Below are 19,066 nucleotides of genomic sequence, written 5' to 3'. Positions count from 1 at the left end.
CTATCTGGTTGTCAGGGTTCACTGATCCAAGCAACCAAAACACTCTTGCTTTGTGACTGAATAGGTTTTTTATTGTAATTTTTTATTTCATATTTTTGAATCAAGGCCACTCCTATTGCTTTTTTATTAAAACTAATGCATGGTTGCTAGGACCCTCTATAGGTAATACTACTGAATTTAAACACAGGAAATAGGTTTTATTCATACCAAAGATTTGTTAGCCCTCTTTATCTCCAGGGGTAGGGACACATCTACTACAGCTAGCGTTGCCATTTGGCTAGTATTTTACCAGCATGGTTGGTAAAGATGCTTAATGCCAATGTTATTATCTGTAATGGGGGAAAAAACTAAAATTTTAGGAAAACCAGTACTTTTTTCCAGAAGAGGAAGCAACCCTAACTACAACATATGTCTAAAAAGTAACTACTGTCTGTATAATACATTTGCATATAATTTAAACAGTATACAAATGCTGGAAACTCTAGTGTAGAAGATTTTTGTTTACAATGTTTACCAATATATTCTGCAGTGCTGCACAACTAAATGGTGTCTGCACCAATCATAGTGACCACATACAAATACTGACTTGAAACTGGAGGCTAATGAGCCTCTATTCATTACAACTTACAGTCAGAGGGTGATAGCATATAGGATGTTTGTAGCCTGCTGTAAACCTGTGCTACTATAGGAGACAAAACATCCTTAGTTTCCTTCCCACTGGCAGTAATTTTAATTTGCTGTGGGGAAAACCTATGCGCCACTTCCTATTTCCAAAGCTGATTCGCAAGGAAACTTTGGGCTACTTCATGCTGCGTATATGTCTTCCCACCCACAATTTACATTACAGTTACATTGCACGTGGGAAGGAAACTAGAGACAGTTTAATGCCGATTTATCGAAGGCAAGAAAACATACCATCCCCTTTGGCACAAATAAGTGAATGAGTAAGACTGACTACTTTCCATGTAAAAAAAACAGGCAAAAAAAACCAAAACCAAAACAGGCACTGTCCTGAAATGTATGTCCTGAAATGCGATTTCCCGCAAATCGCCGAAATAGACTAGCGAGTCTTTTTCGGCGATTTCCGGAAATCGCCCCGCCGCATCTGCCATCCCGCCGGCGACTTACATGTTCGCCGGTGGGATGGCAGGGGTAGGCAAATCGGGGAGATTAGTCGCCCGCGAACAGGGAGTTTTATCGCGGGCGACTAATCTCCCCCGTGTGCCAGAGCCCTAAGGAATAGCTCTGGGCCCACTTTAGGTAATTACAGCATTGGCCTTTGGAGAGAGGAGGAGGGAGGAGCAGATGCTCTTTAACAGCTGAAAATATTTAGTACAGAACCTAATGAAAGAGACATAAACAGGTGCAGCAAAGATAAGAGCCATAAAGATATACATAGCAGTGAAACTCTCAGGAACACTTATTTGCAGGAAAATTAAAATTAACCATTTCACCAAGATTCATAATATTTAACTTACAGTATATTACTTTGAGCTGTAAATAAACATGCCATGTGCATACTTAAGTAATTAGGAGCATATAATTATGTTGGGTTGAAAAACTCAACATACTGTTTGACTTCAGCTTATTCTTCCGCTTTTTCTTCTTCTTAGTGCTCCCCCCCCCATCTTTTTGTGGCGCCGCTCTTAACACCCCAATTTTCCCATTAACTTTGACAGGGAAGATTTTCAAACTGCTGCCACTGTTACAGCTTTGCAGCTACACTCCCCAAACTTGAATAATGGGGGTCACCCCGAATGAAACAGCGACATTTGTTGGATGACCCAAAGTGGGAGGGGCCAACAACAGCCAATCAAATTTCACATATTGGGGCCGATCCACTAGGTCGATAACGCTTATCGTATGCTTTTTTTGTTTTAAAAAGCATGTGATAATTAAGTCCAGATTCATCAAAGTCATTTCGCATGCATTAAGACGCATATTGCCTGCGTTAATTAGCGCGCAACCGCATGCGTTCATTTTACCTGATTGTGTTAATTAGCGTGCAGAAATAATACTAACGCATGATTCACAAACACTTAGACGCGCTAAATATCGCATTAGTCTGTGCAAAAATTAACACCTACTTGGAGCAGGCGGTAATTATAGAAAAGTACAGTTAATGAGCTTTTGGCAACACAATATGGACTTTGCAGTGGGATTTATTCAAGTATGTGTTGGCCCTAGAGTGACGCAGCCTCCAGTTTGCAGGGAAATGGTTGTTTAAAAAAAAAGTTTTACGAACGTAATGGTGCGTATGGCTAATATGGCGTGCGCACGAAAAGTATCGCATGTGCGTTAATTCGCACGCGCAACAAGTAGCGCACTGCGTTAATTAGTGCGCATTGCGTCAAATAACGCACAAACATAGTCTTCACGACTTAACGCAAACAGCATCGCATCTAAATTAGCGCAAATATCCTTTTAGTGAATCGTGAGTTAAGACGTGAAAAATTAGACGCGATAAAATTTTTAACGCATGCTATAAATAGCGCTCGTTTTAACGCACTTTAGTGAATCAGCCCTATGAAGCGTTAAATGCAGTAAATATCGCATTAGTCTGTGCAAAGATTAACACCTACTTGGGGCAGGCGGTACTTAAAGAAAATTGTGGTTCGTGAGCTTTTGGCAGCACAATATGGACTTTGCAGTGGGATTTTTTCAAGTCTGTGTTGGCCCTAGAGTGATGCAGCCTCCAGTTTGCAGGGAAATGGTCATTTTCAGAACAGTAGTTTTCCGAAAGTAATGGTTATGTGCGTAATATCGTGCGCTAATATAGCAAGCGGTGAAATATATTGCGCGCAGCGGGAAATAACGCATGCGGTGGGAAATAACGCAAGAAAAACGCTAATCGAGTGTTAAGTCACAGAAAATAAGAAGTGATAACATTTTTCATGCATGCTATAAATATCACATGTTTTATTGACATATAGTGAACCAGCCCCATTGCCTTTTATGAGGAAATTGAAACTGCTGCCAATCTTACAGCTTTGAGGCTACACTCCCCAAACTTGAATCACATAGTCATGGGGTCAGCCTGAATGAAAATATGATGATTGTTGGCAGCGCCGGATTTGTGATGCGGGCGCCCTGAGGCCTCCCCCCCCTGTGCGCATGCGTAAATCGACAACCCCGCCCCCCCCACACAGCGAGCGCATGCGCAAACCCTCCCTCCGCGTCAGCTGCACATGCGCATACATTTCATCTCCCATACGGAGAAGTGGGGAGAAGTCCCCATTGCTCCGTATAGGAGCAAAATTTAAAAATTTCATTGCGGCGGGCGGCATGCCGCCCCTAAACTTCTGCCACCCTAGGCCCGGGCCTTTGTGGCCTCTCCACAAATCCGGGCCTGATTGTTGGGTGCCCAAAAGTGAGTGGAGCTGTGAACAGCCAAGCAGATTTTACCTGTTGACTTTCAATAGGGAAATTCAACCTGATGAAATTCTCACAGTAATAACGCCGGGGTCCCCAAACTTTGCAGAGTTAGGCACCAGGTAACTGCAGTTCAAGGCTAAGTGATCGCTCAGGAGGAAGCCGGAAGTGGCGAAACGCGTCAGCGGTGAGAGAGGACGCAGAGGAGAAGCACTATACAGGGCAGGACTGCTGAACCCAGAAACGACACTGCAGTAAGTGCACAGAAGGGGAAGGGAAGCGGAAAGGTCATGGAATTAACCTAAAGTTGCTAAAGTTGGAAATTTACCTATGTGAAGTGGTTCCTAATACTGCCTGAAATTAAGAGGTGGGAAAGCAGAGAGTCGTGAGCTACAAGTGAACCAATTGGATGCCATATAAACCCAAGGGGGTCTGTAAGTAGATTGGCAATCGGAAAGGGATATCACAACTGGGCACAAAAGGGTGATATAAGTAAAAGTCATCACTGGTGTTAAAAAGCACATGAGAGTGCACTTTGTGACGTAATAACAGTATTACACTATATATTTTTTTTTTTTTTTTTTTTTCTTCTTTTCCTCATAAGACCTCATCGCTAAGTCTAAAGCAGAAGAGGGCACTTTGGAGTTATTTATTGAATTTTATTTGACCTGGGACACGAGGTATCTGAAGTGAGGAGCATACACTGAGAATTGCACTTATTTATATTTGTAAAAGGTGTAGAGAATACAACGGGACAGGTGAGATTGAGGTGAGAATTCGGGAGTTGTATCAGGAGTCATAACCAGCAGTGCAGAGAACAGTACGGGACATGTGAGAATGAGGAATGAATGGATATTGGGGAGCTATATCAGGAGTTGGAACAAACAGTGCAGAGAAGGGAAAGGGACAGACAAAAACACTGACAGTTACACATAACTATAAACCCAGTGAGAATGAGGACTGAATCGATATTGGGGAGTTGTATCAGGAGTAAAAACCAGCAGTGCAGAGAAGGGAAAGGGACAGACAGACACAGTGAAAGTTACACAGAACTATAAACCCAGTGAGAATAAGGAATTAATGGGTATTGGGAAATTTTGTCAGGAGTCACAACCAGCAGTGCAGAGAAGTTAAAGGGACAGAAAGAGTGAGAGTTACACATAACTATAAACCCAGTGAAAATGAGGAATTAATGGATATTGGGGAGTTGTATCAGGAGTCAGAACCAGCAGTGCAGAGAAGAGAAAGGGACAGACAAAAACAGGGAGAGTTACACATAACTATAAACCTAGTGAGAATAAGGACTGAATGGATATCGGGGCGTTGTATCAGGAGTCAGAACCAGCAGTGCAGAGAAGTGAAATGGACAGACACAGTGACAGTTACACATAACTATAAACCCAGTGAGAATGAGGAATGATTAGATATTCGGGAGTTTTATCAGGAGTCATAACCAGCAGTGCAGATAACAAAACGGGACAGGTGAGAATGAGGTTAGAATTCGGGAGTTGTATCAGGAGTCAGAACCAGCAGTGCAGAGAAGAGAAAGGGACAGACAAAAACAGTGACAGTTACACATAATTTTAAACCCAGTGAGAATGAGGACTGAATCGATATTGTGGAGTTGTATCAGGAGTCGGAACCAGCAGTACAGAGAAGAGAAAGGGACAGACAAACACAGTGAGAGTTACACATAACTATAAACCCAGTGAGAATGAGGAATGAGTAGATATTCGGGAGTTTTATCAGGAGTCAGAACCAGCAGTGTAGAGAACAGAACGGGACAGGTGAGATTGAGGTGAGAATTCGGGAGTTGTATCAGGAGTCAGAACCAGCAGTGCAGAGAACAGTACGGGACAGGTGAGAATGAGGAATGAATGGATATTGGGGAGTTGTATCAGGAGTCAGAACCAGCAGTGCAGAGAAGGGAAAGAGACAGACATGGTGACAGTTACACATTACTATAAACTCAGTGAGAATTAGGAATGAATGGATATTGGGAAGTTGTATCAGGAGTCAGAACCAGCAGTGCAGAGAAGGGAAAGAGACAGACACGGTGACAGTTACACATAACTATAAACTCAGTGAGAATGAGGAATGAATGGGTATTGGGGAGTTGTGTCAGGAGTCAGAACCAGCAGTGCAGAGAAGGGAAAGGGACAGACACAGTGACAGTTACACATAACTATAAACCCAGTGAGAATGAGGAATGAATGGATATTGGGGAGTTGTATCAGGAGTCAGAACCAGCAGTGCAGAGAAGGGAAAGAGACAGACACGGTGACAGTTACACATAACTATAAACTCAGTGAGAATGAGGAATGAATGGATATTGGGGAGTTGTATCAGGAGTCAGAACCAGCAGTGCAGAGAAGAGAAAGGGACAGACAAGCACAGTGAGAGTTACACATCACTATAAACCCAGTGAGAATGAGAACTGAATGGATATTGGGGACTTGTATCAGGAGTCAGAACGAGCAGTCACTGAGGCGTTCTGTGCCCATATAAAGGCACAAGGCTGCAGGCTGAGTTATACAGGGAACTCTGAGTATTACTCATATATTATAGGGGATAATGTACCCCCTACTGTGATTGGTTAATCCTGGGCACTTAATAGGGGAGCAGTCACCAGTAAGAGAGGGAATACACCTTCTAAACATGTTATTATTCCCCTTCTGGAACCAGGGTGTCGGGGGGGGGGTCAGTGTTATGTCTCCCCTCTAACGTGTCGGCAGTTAGCGAGCTTCGTAGGAAGTCATTAGCAGCGACGGAGGGAAGAAGGGCCTTCAGTTCACTTGCCCCAGGCATGGACAAGGAATTCCGTGCCCCCACTGCCTGAGCCTGGGATTTACCTCTCTACCTCTGTACCAAATCCTCCCTTTTTCCCCACCAGGTACAATGTCTGGACAAAAGGGCACGGCCCCACAAACATATATATAACATATGACAATATAATTCTTTCACATATGAATGAAGGGGGATATCCCTACAGTGAGCACCAACCATTTGGGGTTTTGCTGCGCTACCTCCATTAATGTGGGGGATGGTCTTGTGATAACATGGGTGTGGTTTGAAGTGGGTGTGGTTTTAAAAGGGGGAATGGTCAAAACTGGCTTCCATTATCGGCCCTCCACCATGTAGGCCAGAAAAATTCCAGTCCTCGGTACCACAGAAGTTGGACAGCACTGAGTTACTGAGAGCTATTAACAGCAGTGGGGATTGGATACACTGGGAGCTGAAGTCTGAACTTCCTCCCGGTCCATCCAATCCCCACACGGCTTGTCCGGGACTTAAACTTTGATGAAAAACCCAGCAGGACAGAGAGCTGTGCAGGGGAAAGAAGATGCAGGGATTCCTGTCAGAGGGAACATGTATGTAAGGGGGGAAGGGAGGGGGGAGTGAGGGGCACAGAGAAGGGAAAACAGGAGAGACTGGCACCTTTAGTGGGTACATGGAGGGGCATATGCCATATGTGTGCCCCCCCCCCCCCTCCCCAAGTAAAAACACCTGCTCCTGCCTTTGTGGCTCATTGGCTTTAAATTTGGAATGAGATTAAAAAAATAGCAAATAATTCCCTCTACCATTTAACATTTTATTCTTGAACCAACAAATGTATTTTTGTAGTTGTTTTATCAGTGTGTAGGCGCCAGTAGGGCTAATAGGAGCTAAGGAGGGTTTCTCCTATTTGGGTGCTATTCTCCTGCCTACCACAAGGTGGGGCTATTGAGAACATTGGGCAGCAGGAAAGATTTCTGAACCCTTTCTGAACTCTATCATGCTGAGATCTTCAGGCAAACCTTAAGGCAGCCTTCTGGAGACCTGATTTTTGGAAGGGTAATAGGATCTGGGGTTTCAAAGATCATTTGCTTTCATTGTATTTAATTAATTTGGTGATTAGGTTCTCGCTGCTTCTCACCGTGTGTATTTAATGTATTTTGTGTGAAGTTAATGAAGTGCTTATTTCCCATTTTCCAGGGATCGTACCAGCATTTGTGGAGTTAATGGAGCAGTACATCAGGGTAGGGGCCCATTTCTGGCCAGACTATGCAGGTGGGGGCACATACCATGAGCAGGAGAGAAGGAGGATCAGAGAGGAGCGTCAGCAGGTGAGTATGGAGAGGCTTTCATCTATATTAACCCTTAGCAGTGTGTTTGCTCCCTGCTGTGTCTCATAAGCCCCCCCTCTGCCTCTGTCCCCTACCAACTCCCAGGTTAGGATAATGGCACACTAGGCATTATACATGGTGTTGGCACTGTGTATATACTTGCTGTGTGCCCTGTGGGCATTATACATGGTGTTGGCACTGCGTATATACTGGCTGTGTGCCCTGTGGGCATTATACATGGTGTTGGCACTGCGTATATACTTGCTGTTAGCCCTGTGGGCATTATACATGGTGTTGGCACTGCGTATATACTGGCTGTGTGCCCTGTGGGCATTATACATGGTGTTGGCACTGCGTATATACTGGCTATGTGCCCTGTGGGCATTATACATGGTGTTGGCACTGCGTATATACTTGCTGTTAGCCCTGTGGGCATTATACATGGTGTTGGCACTGCGTATATACTGGCTGTGTGCCCTGTGGGCATTATACATGGTGTTGGCACTGCGTATATACTTCCTATGTGCCCTGTGGGCATTATATATGGTTTTGGCACTGCGTATATACTGGCTGTGTTCCCTGTGGGCATTATACATGGTGTTGGCACTGCGTATATACTTGCTGTGTGCCCTGTGGGCATTATACATGGTGTTGGCACTGCGTATATACTGGCTGTGTGCCCTGTGGGCATTATACATGGTGTTGGCACTGCATATATACTGGCTGTGTGCCCTGTGGGCATTATACATGGTGTTGGCACTGCGTATATACTGGCTGTGTGCCCTGTGGGCATTATACATGGTGTTGGCATTAGAGTTCAGTAGGAATACTTATATAGCAGGTAGGGTGCCCTCATATCTGTATCTATGGCTCCCTGTATCTTTCAGCCCCATCAGGTACATATTAACCAATTATGTCCCTCAGCAGAACCCACTCAACTCCCTGCAGAGATCTTAACCCATTTAATTTTTCAACTAAAGCTCTCTGTCAGCAACACCGCCCAGTTTTACCCCAACCTGCCATTTTTATCAGCCCCCCCAGCAGTATTAATTACCCCGTTACACAATTGGTCACCTTAAGCAGAATGAGGCATGGGAGACCCCCAATATTCACCATAGGGATTCAAGAAAAACACAGAGACATATTTATGGGGAAACCTGTTGGTGGGCACAGGATTTATTTAGATGTAGATAAGTGGGGGTTGGGCATTCCTAAAAGCCAGTGATCCAGAGGAAGGCAAAAAATCCCTGGCACTGGGCCAATTTGTACCGAGGGTAAAAATTCCTTCCTGACCCCTAGAAACGGCAGTCGGGTTTACTCCCTGGATCAGGGCTTTATATGTTATGGCGGGGGCTTTGGTGGAAGGGGCGGACGGGGGCATTGGTGGAAGGGACGGGCGGGGGCTTTGGTGGAAGGGGTTTTTGGTGGTAGGGGTTTTTGGTGGAAGGGGCGGGCAGGGGGGGGATTTAATGGAAGAGCGGGCGTGGATGGGGCGGGCGATGTAGTGGATGGGGCGGGCGATGTAGTGGATGGGGCGGGCGATGTAGTGGATGGGGCGGGAGGGCGGGCGATGTAGTGGATGGGGCGGGAGGGCGGGCGATGTAGTGGACGGGGCGGGAGGGCGGGCGATGTAGTGGACGGGGCGGGAGGGCGGGCGATGTAGTGGACGGGGCGGGAGGGCGGGCGATGTAGTGGACGGGGCGGGAGGGCGGGCGATGTAGTGGACGGGGCGGGAGGGCGGGCGATGTAGTGGACGGGGCGGGAGGGCGGGCGATGTAGTGGACGGGGCGGGAGGGCGGGCGATGTAGTGGACGGGGCGGGAGGGCGGGCGATGTAGTGGACGGGGCGGGAGGGCGGGCGATGTAGTGGACGGGCGGGAGGGCGGGCGATGTAGTGGACGGGGCGGGAGGGCGGGCGATGTAGTGGACGGGGCGGGAGGGCGGGCGATGTAGTGGACGGGGCGGGAGGGCGGGCGATGTAGTGGACGGGGCGGGAGGGCGGGCGATGTAGTGGACGGGGCGGGAGGGCGGGCGATGTAGTGGACGGGGCGGGAGGGCGGCGATGTAGTGGAACGGGGCGGGAGGGCGGGCGATGTAGTGGACGGGGCGGGAGGGCGGGCGATGTAGTGGACGGGGCGGGAGGGCGGGCGATGTAGTGGACGGGGCGGGAGGGCGGGCGATGTAGTGGACGGGGCGGGAGGGCGGGCGATGTAGTGGACGGGGGCGGGAGGGCGGGCGATGTAGTGGACGGGGGCGGGAGGGCGGGCGATGTAGTGGACGGGGCGGGAAGGGCGGGCGATGTAGTGGACGGGGCGGGAGGGCGGGCGATGTAGTGGACGGGGCGGGAGGGCGGGCGATGTAGTGGACGGGGCGGGAGGGCGGGCGATGTAGTGGACGGGGCGGGAGGGCGGGCGATGTAGTGGACGGGGCGGGAGGGCGGGCGAAGTAGTGGACGGGGCGGGAGGGCGGGCGATGTAGTGGACGGGGCGGGAGGGCGGGCGATGTAGTGGACGGGGCGGGAGGGCGGGCGATGTAGTGGACGGGGCGGGAGGGCGGGCGATGTAGTGGACGGGGCGGGAGGGCGGGCGATGTAGTGGACGGGGCGGGAGGGCGGGCGATGTAGTGGACGGGGCGGGAGGGCGGGCGATGTAGTGGACGGGGCGGGAGGGCGGGCGATGTAGTGGACGGGGCGGGAGGGCGGGCGATGTAGTGGACGGGGCGGGAGGGCGGGCGATGTAGTGGACGGGGCGGGAGGGCGGGCGATGTAGTGGACGGGGCGGGAGGGCGGGCGATGTAGTGGACGGGGCGGGAGGGCGGGCGATGTAGTGGACGGGGCGGGAGGGCGGGCGATGTAGTGGACGGGGCGGGAGGGCGGGCGATGTAAGTGGACGGGGCGGGAGGGCGGGCGATGTAGTGGACGGGGCGGGAGGGCGGGCGATGTAGTGGACGGGGCGGGAGGGCGGGCGATGTAGTGGACGGGGCGGGAGGGCGGGCGATGTAGTGGACGGGGCGGGAGGGCGGGCGATGTAGTGGACGGGGCGGGAGGGCGGGCGATGTAGTGGACGGGGCGGGAGGCGGGCGATGGCGAAGTAGTGGACGGGGCGGGAGGGCGGGCGATGTAGTGGACGGGGCGGGAGGGCGGGCGATGTAGTGGACGGGGCGGGAGGGCGGGCGATGTAGTGGACGGGGCGGGAGGGCGGGCGATGTAGTGGACGGGGCGGGAGGGCGGGCGATGTAGTGGACGGGGCGGGAGGGCGGGCGATGTAGTGGACGGGGCGGGGAGGGCGGGCGATGTAGTGGACGGGGCGGGAGGGCGGGCGATGTAGTGGACGGGGCGGGAGGGCGGCGATGTAGTGGACGGGGCGGGAGGGCGGGCGATGTAGTGGACGGGGCGGGAGGGCGGGCGATGTAGTGGACGGGGCGGGAGGGCGGGCGATGTAGTGGACGGGGCGGGAGGGCCGGGGCGATGTATGGACGGGGCGGGAGGGCGGCGATGTAGTGGACGGGGCGGGAGGGCGGGCGATGTAGTGGACGGGGCGGGAGGGCGGGCGATGTAGTGGACGGGGCGGGAGGGCGGGGCGATGTAGTGGACGGGGCGGGAGGGCGGGCGATGTAGTGGACGGGGCGGGAGGGCGGGCGATGTAGGGACGGGGCGGGAGGCGGGCGATGTAGTGGATGCCCCATCCACTACATCGCCCGCCCGCCCCATCCACTACATCGCCCGCCCGCCCCATCCACTACATCGCCCGCCGCCCGCCCGCCCCATCCACTACATCGCCCGCCCGCCCGCCCCATCCACTACATCGCCCGCCCGCCCGCCCCATCCACTACATCGCCCGCCCGCCCGCCCCATCCACTACATCGGCCCGCCCGCCCCATCCACTACATCGGCCCGCCCGCCCCATCCACTACATCGCCCACCCGCCCGCCCCATCCACTACATCGCCCACCCGCCCGCCCCATCCACTACATCGCCCGCCCGCCCGCCCCATCCACTACATCGCCCGCCCGCCCGCCCCATCCACTACATCGCCCGCCCGGCCCGCCCCATGCCACTACATCGCCCGCCCGCCCCATCCACTACATCGCCCGCCCGCCCGCCCCATCCACTACATCGCCGCCCGCCCGCCCATCCACTACATCGCCCGCCCGCCGCCCCATCCACTACATCGCCCGCCGCCCCATCCACTACATCGCCGCCCGCTCGCCCCATCCACTACATCGCCCGCCCGCCCGCCCCATCCACTACATCGCCCGCCCGCCCCCCATCCACTACATCGCCCGCCCCCCCATCCACTATCATCGCCCGCCGCCCGCCCCATCCACTACATCGCCCGCTCGCCCCCATCCACTACATCGCCCGCCCGCCCCATCCACTACATCGCCGCCCGCCCGCCCCATCCACTACATCGCCCGCCCGCCCCGCCCCATCCACTACATCGCCCGCCCGCCCGCCCCATCCACTACATCGCCCGCCCGCCCGCCCCATCCACTACATCGCCCGCCCGCCCGCCCCATCCACTACATCGCCCGCCCGCCCGCCCCATCCACTACATCGCGCCCGCCCCATCCACTACATCGCCCGCCCCGCCCCATCCACTACATCGCCCGCCCTCCCGCCCCATACACTACATCGCCCGCCCTCCCGCCCCATACACTACATCGCCCGCCCTCCCGCCCCATACACTACATCGCCCGCCCTCCCGCCCCATACACTACATCGCCCGCCCTCCCGCCCCATACACTACATCGCCCGCCCTCCCGCCCCATACACTACATCGCCCGCCCTCCCGCCCCATACACTACATCGCCCGCCCTCCCGCCCCATACACTACATCGCCCGCCCTCCCGCCCCATACACTACATCGCCCGCCCTCCCGCCCCATACACTACATCGCCCGCCCTCCCGCCCCATACACTACATCGCCCGCCCTCCCGCCCCATACACTACATCGCCCGCCCTCCCGCCCCATACACTACATCGCCCGCCCTCCCGCCGCCCCATAAACTACATCGCCCGCCCTCCCGCCCCATAAACTACATCGCCCGCCCTCCCGCCCCATAAACTACATCGCCCGCCCTCCCGCCCCATCCACTACATCGCCCGCCCTCCCGCCCCATCCACTACATCGCCCGCCCTCCCGCCCCATCCACTACATCGCCCGCCCTCCCGCCCCATCCACTACATCGCCCGCCCTCCCGCCCCATCCACTACATCGCCCGCCCTCCCGCCCCATCCACTACATCGCCCGCCCTCCCGCCCCATCCACTACATCGCCCGCCCTCCCGCCCCATCCACTACATCGCCCGCCCTCCCGCCCCATCCACTACATCGCCCGCCCTCCCGCCCCATCCACTACATCGCCCGCCCTCCCGCCCCATCCACTACATCGCCCGCCCTCCCGCCCCATCCACTACATCGCCCGCCCTCCCGCCCCATCCACTACATCGCCCGCCCTCCCGCCCCATCCACTACATCGCCCGCCCTCCCGCCCCATCCACTACATCGGCGGCGGGCGATGTAGTGGATGGGGCGGGCGGCGGGCGGATGTAGTGGATGGGGCGGGCGGGCGGGCGATGTAGTGGATGGGGCGGGCGGGCGGGAGGGGGATTTAGTGGAAGGGGCGGGCGGGAGGGGGATTTAGTGGAAGGGGCGGGAGGGGGATCTAGTGGAAGGGGCGGGCAGGAGGGGGATTTAGTGGAAGGGGCAGGCGGGCGGGAGGGGGATTTAGTGGATGGGGCGGGCGGGAGGAGGATTTAGTGGAAGGGGCGGGCGGGAGGGGGATTTAGAGGAAGGGGCGGGCGGGAGGGGGATTTAGTGGAAGGGGCGGGCGGGAGGGGTATTTAGTGGAAGGGCGGGCGGGAGGGGGATTTAGTGGAAGGGGCGGGCGGGAGGGGGATTTAGTGGAAGGGGTGGGCGGGAGGGGGATTTAGTGGAAGGGGCGGGTGGGCGGGCGGGAGGGGGATTTAGTGGAAGCGGCGGGCGGGCGGGAGGGGGATTTAGTGGAAGGGGCGGGCGGGCGGGAGGGGGATTTAGTGGAAGGAGCGGGCGGGCGGGAGGGGATTTAGTGGAAGGGGCGGGCGGGCGGGCGGGCGGGCGGGAGGGGGATTTAGGGGAAGGGGCGGGTTGGCGGGAGGGGGATTTAGTGGAAGGGGTGGGCGGGCGGGAGGGGGATTTAGTGGAAGGGGCGGGCGGGCGGGAGGGGGATTTAGTGGAAGGGGCGGGCGAGCGGGAGGGGGATTTAGTGGAAGGGGCGGGGGCTTTGGTTGAAGAGCGGAGGGCTTTGGTGTGGGCGGTGGCTTTGTTAGAAAGGAAGGGAGGGCGGGGTCTTAAAAGGAAGGGGCGGGAGGGCTGCGGCCCGGAACGATGCGGGGGCGGAAGGGGGCTTGTATGGAACGAAGGGGTGGTAGAGCGGGGGCCTGGAAGTAAGGGGTGGGAAAGTGGGTGGTAGGGCAGGGGCTTTGAAGGAAGGGGTGGGAGGGCATGGGCTTGGAACTAAGGGGTTGGAGGGCGGGGCTTGTGTGGAAGGAAGGGGTGGGAGGGAGGGGTCTGGTGTCGAGGAGGGCAATGGAAGCTAGATGTTGGCAGGATACTGCCCTGAACAGTCTTCCGGTCGAGCGCTGAAAAAAATAGAGAAACATTTTAGAAATTGTTGAAATAAGGTAAAAACTACAGACAAATACTTGTTCTTTAGATATAAAATGCTGGGGCTACAGAATATCCGCTACCTGTAATGGTACCTTTCATTCTTGTATTGGTTACCTGGCGCCTGTGGGAAAACCCATTTGGTAAGGTGGATATGTAAGCTAGCGCTACAGCAGCCGTTTGTGCCTCACCCCCCATTGGCCACCAGGGAATCAGCAGTGATATCTGTAGGGCAGATCGTTACTCAGTCACAAGAATGTTAAATGGCCACAAAGGCCAGCACATGATACAGTTGGGCTCATTCATCAACACTGGGCAAAACTGCACCTGGGCAGTAACCCATAGCAACCATATAGCTATTACCTTTGTTCAGTCAGTTACACGTAGAACTATGAAAACAAACATCTTATTGGCCACTGTTTATTACCTCCCCAGTGCAGAGTGTTGGTAGTTACAACCAAATCTCCTCCTCCTCCACCTCCTGGAAGATGGGGCTTGATTGGAAGGAAGGGGTGGGAGGGAGGGGGCATGGAACAAAGCGGGGGGCGGGTGGGGGCTTCTCTGGATCGAAGGGGTGGGAGAGTGGGGGCCTGGAACTAAGGGGTTGGAGGTTGGGGCTTGATTGGAAGGAAGGGGTGGGAGGGAGGGGGCATGGAACAAAGCGGGGGGCGGGTGGGGGCTTCTGTGGATCGAAGGAGTGGGAGAGTGGGGGCCTGGAACTAAGGGGTTGGAGGTTGGGGCTTGATTGGAAGGAAGGGGTGGGAGGGAGGGGGCTTGGAACAAAGCGGGGGGCGGGAGGGGGCTTGTATGGAACGAAGGGGTGGGAGAGTGGGGTCCTGGAACTAAGGGATTGGAGGATGGGGCTTGATTGGAAGGAAGGGGTGGGAGGGAGGGGGCTTGGAACAAAGCGGGGGGCGGGTGGGGGCTTGTGTGGAACAAAGGGGTGGGAGAGTGGGGGCCTGGAACTAAGGGGTTGGAGGGTGGGGCTTGATTGGAAGGAAGGGGTGGGAGGGAGGGGGCTTGGAACAAAGCGGGGGGTGGGTGGGGGCTTGTGTGGAACAAAGGGGTGGGAGAGTGGGGGCCTGGAACTAAGGGGTTGGAGGGTGGGGCTTGATTGGAAGGAAGGGGTGGGAGGGAGGGGGCTTGGAACAAAGCGGGGGGCGGGTGGGGGCTTGTGTGGAACGAAGGGGTATGAGAGTGGGGTCCTGGAACTAAGGGGTTCTTCCTCCTGTTGAAGACATAAAAAAAAGATTTTTTTTAAAAATGCCATGGCTGAAAGTAAAGCAAAGTTTTGAAAAGTCTTATTTGATATAAATATATGAGAAATAGAAGGTGTATGTTGCTGTGTAACACAAGGCATAATAATAACATGTTTGTGTTAGGCTGATGCCACACGTGGCAGATTGTGGGACTTGCAGGCTAAGAGTCGGGCCCTATGCTGGCATCATGTCCCCAGAACCATTGCGTTGGCCTGGGTGCAGGCACACATGGCGGATTTCGGCCCAGAAATGCGTGAGTATTTAATTCTTCTTCAAAGCCCCACTGTGTGTGCCTGTGCCCGGGCTGACGCAATGGTTCTGGGTGCAGACCAGGAAGAAGCTCATGCCGGTGTAGGGGCTGATTCTTGGCTACTAAAGAAACAAATTGCCACCCCAAAGTGAATCTGCATTTGATATTCTCTTAAAATGTTTTTCTCTATTGTGACCCTATTATTTTTTCTTACCTGACAGATGTCCGTGTCAGGGATCTCTGGAGTCTCCTGATTAAAGAAAAGGTAAGAGAAAGATGTTGCACGTTGTAATAAAGCAGCTAATATACAGCCTTACGTAAAATATAGAGTGATTTTTATTTGCCCCCTACTCTCCCCTCTCTTATGCTTACCCGGCAGTTGTCTATAGCCGGCTCCATTTTGTGCTCTGGTTTCTCCTCCTAAGAGAAATAAAGTTACCTGATCAGTTTACTATAACTCTGTAGTTTAGTATGTAAAAAGGACCTTGTACAATACAAATTCAAATTCACAAGTTCCAAAACCCAAACCATGTTATGTATGTTTATTTTTTACTACTTAGCTGGCAGTTTTTGCCAGGGATTTCTGGTGGTTCCTGGTTAAGAGATGAAAGTCAAGTTATCAAATCAACTCAGCTTTTTAGAAAGAAGTGAATATAAGTTATATGTAATATTCAGGGACTGGTGTTTTATTATTGAATTATTTGCTACTCACTTGGCAAACGGCGTTGCCAGATCCAACCGATGGTACCTGGTTAAGAGAGGAAAATTGATCAGAGCCATGGATGTCTTCTAAATTGGGGGGGACAGTGCTAGAACTATTGTATGTACTGATTCATATGTGGATGGAATTAACATTTATATCACAAGTTATATGGGTACGGGGTTCATTGGCTATAGGTGTCTGTTTGCAAACAGTCATATTAAATGGTAAATTCTGTTAAAGTCAACACAACATTTAGGAAGAAGCTAATGATATAAGGAATCTATGATACCGACTCCTTTACTACTTACCAGGCAGATAAATTCCTGGGGCTCCTCAGTGGGCTCCTCCTGGGTGAGTGAAACAAAAGTTGACATTACTTTATGGAAAGAGAAGGCCTAAGCACACATCTGGGTTTAGGCTTCCAGGTAACAGGATTTTCTCGGTAAGATATTTTACCACCTCAGACCAGTACAAATATATAGAAGGGCAAGCCCAGCATCTGCATATTGACATACGGGGCAGGGGGCATTGGGTTTTTGCCTATGGTATTTAGCTTCAGGGGGTAATATATGTCCTATGAATTATTCCAAATCTTATCTTTTGTGGAAATCAGATAACTATACATTTCACATGGGGCTTCTTCCCACAAATCTTCCTCTAGGTTAGGAAGATCTCTGACCCATTAAAAAATATGTTAATATTAAAAAATATGTTAATATGTTTGGTGTTCGCTTTCATGGGCCCCAAACAGAACAATGTTTAGAGATCATCAGTAACTGAGTTGGAGGACAAATTTGTCCCTCCATGAAGTTTCCCACAGAATGAAATATGTGAAATAAAATCCTTACCTTGCCGAAGCAAGGGAAAAAACGCCTCAAACGCTTGAACACTTTGTTCATCGCTCGCTGAAAAAAAGAAAAAACATCACGTTAGCACTTCCCAATACTGTGTTCTATGTACAATTTATTTAATTTTTGGCGAGCAGCGAATTTTCCCGCCCAGCACTACTATAGAGCTGAAAGCGGATACCCAGGCAGGAGAATTACCCCTTAAAATACCCCCTGAGAAAGGAGTTCCTGCCCAATACCGCTGTCAGATCTAAAGGCTTTTCTTGCTGGGCCCGTGCCCTTTTTGATAATGAGAAGCACAGTCCCAGGAAAGAGATGAGCCGCCTAACAAGTTGCCCCCCCCCCCCCCACCCCAGTAAATTGAGACTTGCTGTAGAAGAAATCATAAACTGTTTCACTGGTTCCCATTTGCTACATTACCTCTTAAATGAAGCTCTCCAGGTGATGTTAAAAAAAAAAAAGATGGAATGGAGGGGCCGGCCCAGGGCCGGAGTCCCTAAGGGACCCCCTCAGTAGGTGCTGGCTCTCCTCTAGGCTCGTTCAACTAAAGATGGAAAAGGTGAACTGAGGAGAAGCCAGAAAAATCACAGTCTAAAAAAACTGGTTAAGCGCCGAAGCAGCAAAACGCCAACTAGTCGCACACCGCAGCAATCTGTATAGAGACGGGAATAAAAAGGGCAAGTCAGCTTCATGGATAATGCATTTACCATTTTAACGTGCAACATTGCATGAGGGGCCCCATTCAAAGTGTTCCCCCGAAATCTCACGCTTACTAACACTCAGGCTGGGATTCCATTTGGTACCTAGGGGGTTAAATTGGTACTAGGGCTCATTTACTAACATAGGTGCCTAAATGCAAGTTGCAGTTGCCAATAGCAACCAATCAGTAATTGGCTGTTACCATTCCCCTAAGGGGCATCACCATAATTTCAGAAGCACTGATTTAGATTTACCCCCTGCAATAGTAAGAAATAGTAAATCAGGCCCTGTGTCCATGGTAAGTGCAAGTACATTCAGTTACACATTAAGGTTGGTACATAAGGGCAGGCAGATACCCGGGGGCAGAGGGGCAAAACTCTTAGCAGCCTGTCAGTACTGCCCAACCCTGGGTCTGTGTCTCCCAACCAGCGCTAGGAGGAAAGGCGCCTGCAATTCTCCAAATTCACTAAAGTCGTTGACAGGAGCAACATCCCCTAGTCTGGGGGGGGGTAGTCACCCAACTATTGCCCCTCTTTTTTAGCTAAAATAAGGGTTTTTAGGCAAAACATCTACTACAGGAGAGATGCTTGCTTACCTCTCACCACAATGGCAACCAACGGACTCTACCAACTGTCACTATCCTAGAGTGAAGGCAGCTCTCATCATATGACAAATTTTTATGGGCTTTATTTGCCCTTAGATGTGCAGTACATACATTGTATGTACTTATTGTGTACCCAGGTTGGTACATAAGGGCAGGGCAGATACCCGGGGGCAGAGGGGCAAAACTCTTAGGAGCCTGTCAGTACTGGGAACAACAAGCCCATTTTAGTGGAAAATTCTCCAAATTCACTAAAACCAGTGACAGGAGCAGCATCCCCTAGTCTGGGGGGGGGGAGTCAACCAACTATTGCCCCTCTTTTTTAGCTAAAATAAGGGTTTTTAGACAAAACATCTATCAGAGGAGATGCACGCTTACCTCTCACCACAATGGCAACCAACGGACTGTACCAACTGTCACTTTCCTAGGGTGAAGGCAGCTCTCATCACATTGACATCACATGGACATCACAATGCAGGCGCTGCTGTTAAAGGTTAAGGGGTATAGTTATCATGCTGTGTAAAAAGTGGAGTAAAGCATTACCGGTGATGTTACCCAGGGCAACGAATAAGCAATTAGATTT

General features: G+C 52.6%; 1 long non-coding RNA gene across 1 annotated transcript; it reads right to left on the bottom strand.

Moving 5' to 3' along the window:
- Positions 1–15,848: 15,848 nt before the first annotated feature.
- LOC105947581 lies at positions 15,849–18,050 on the bottom strand. The gene is made up of 6 exons (XR_004223254.1): positions 17,604–18,050; positions 17,184–17,240; positions 16,644–16,682; positions 16,345–16,380; positions 16,005–16,052; positions 15,849–15,882 (listed from the first exon to the last, which is right to left on the bottom strand). It is a non-coding gene; the product is annotated as an uncharacterized LOC105947581 (long non-coding RNA).
- Positions 18,051–19,066: the final 1,016 nt, after the last annotated feature.

The sequence above is a fragment of the Xenopus tropicalis genome, chromosome 6 (assembly GCF_000004195.4).
Source record: "Xenopus tropicalis strain Nigerian chromosome 6, UCB_Xtro_10.0, whole genome shotgun sequence".
Taxonomy (NCBI): Eukaryota; Metazoa; Chordata; class Amphibia; order Anura; family Pipidae; genus Xenopus; species Xenopus tropicalis.
The sequence above is the reverse complement of the archived record's forward strand: the minus strand, read 5'-3'. Positions and strand labels throughout refer to the sequence as shown.